At 42.1% G+C, this 1,291-nt stretch overlaps 1 protein-coding gene across 1 annotated transcript in view; it reads right to left on the reverse strand.

Annotated features, from left to right (window-relative positions):
• pdlim2 (PDZ and LIM domain 2 (mystique)) overlaps positions 1-969 on the reverse strand; it is a 58,883-nt gene extending 57,914 nt beyond the window's left edge. Inside the window, exons 1-2 of the mRNA XM_042708130.1 lie at positions 817-969; positions 562-647 (exon numbers count right to left, since the gene is read on the reverse strand). The gene's annotated coding sequence lies outside the window, so the exon portion shown is untranslated. The remainder of the gene's footprint in view (positions 1-561; positions 648-816) is intronic.
• Positions 970-1,291: the final 322 nt, after the last annotated feature.

The raw sequence follows: 1,291 nt of genomic DNA on the forward strand, positions 1-1,291 counted from the left end.
ACACGACGGGTATGTAACTTTAAGCCAGAGCTCTGTACCTGCGAAAGTTACCGATTCAAGACTCTCTCTTCAGCTCTGTATAATTTGAGAAGGACTATCGGTATAGAGATCAAACCAAACGCCCATTTTGACAGACAGAACATAGAGTTTTTTGTGTTTCTCTGAATAGCGGCTACTTCAGAGGAAAACCGCGGGAATGGAAGAAAGGTTTGTTGATTTCACGGAGGCTGTTGAAAACACTTCAAGGAATTACCCTAGAACATCTACCCAAATGAATATAGGTTTCGCTCGTGAAACAAAATTATGTTAGAAACTAATCGAAAGAACCTCCGCATAGAAACGTCACTGCCTGTCACTTCTCTCTGGTGACAGGTAGCCATGCTTCGGAGAAAGTTTTCTGTCAAATGCCGCTAATCATTAACAAGACATTTGTTTACACTCTCTCATCTTTACAAACAGGTTCCATGATAAATCACTCAGTCATTCTTCATACATAGCCCAAATACAACATGTTAACTAAGCCACAAATCGCCATAAACAAGTTCAAATGGAATCACTCACCGACGTTACTGCAACTGATCAAGCTCGGTAGACTGATTAACCCCTCGTAAATTTACACCTGTGGTCTGCGGCTCGTTCCACGGCACCTTGCGTCAGAGCGCCAAAATAAAAGAATGCGTTTAGACGAGTTAAGAAAGTATTACTGCTACAGACAACTGTTTATCAGATGTCCTCTGCAGTGTGTCAACCCGAAATCTGTGGTCGATGTTTGTTAGTTCTTTAGTCTACTAAGTGACTAATATATGTGACAAGAACCTTTTCATCCAAACAGAAGCTGCGAGACCGCTCCAAACTGTATATCTTGCACTTAAACAAGTGGCCCTCTGCTATGATGTAAAATCACCTGTGAACACTCCCCCAACTGCATGAGATCACTTGCCACGTGTTGCTATCAAAATAAACCTACCCTGGATGGGCAGGCAAAATGGCATGGGGCGTGTCTGACAAGGGGTTGGAGTTAATTGAGACATTAATTCAAGACTGAAGAATCGACGGTCCGTTTCTACAAGATCACCATCTAGTGGGCAAGTCCAGAACTCCCCAAACCGGCTGGGTTTTTAATATCATGGTGAGCATCTACTTGAAAGTAGCCCGTCAAGCTTATACAAATATAACGGTTATTCTTTCGTAGGTTATGTAGAACTCAATGAGACACTGACAATGCAAATAGTGCGAACAGTCCACGTGCATTCTGACCTAAGATACTGAAATAACAAATGTTGTTGACAAA

The sequence above is a fragment of the Clupea harengus genome, chromosome 7, assembly GCF_900700415.2.
Source record: "Clupea harengus chromosome 7, Ch_v2.0.2, whole genome shotgun sequence".
Lineage (NCBI taxonomy): Eukaryota > Metazoa > Chordata > Actinopteri > Clupeiformes > Clupeidae > Clupea > Clupea harengus.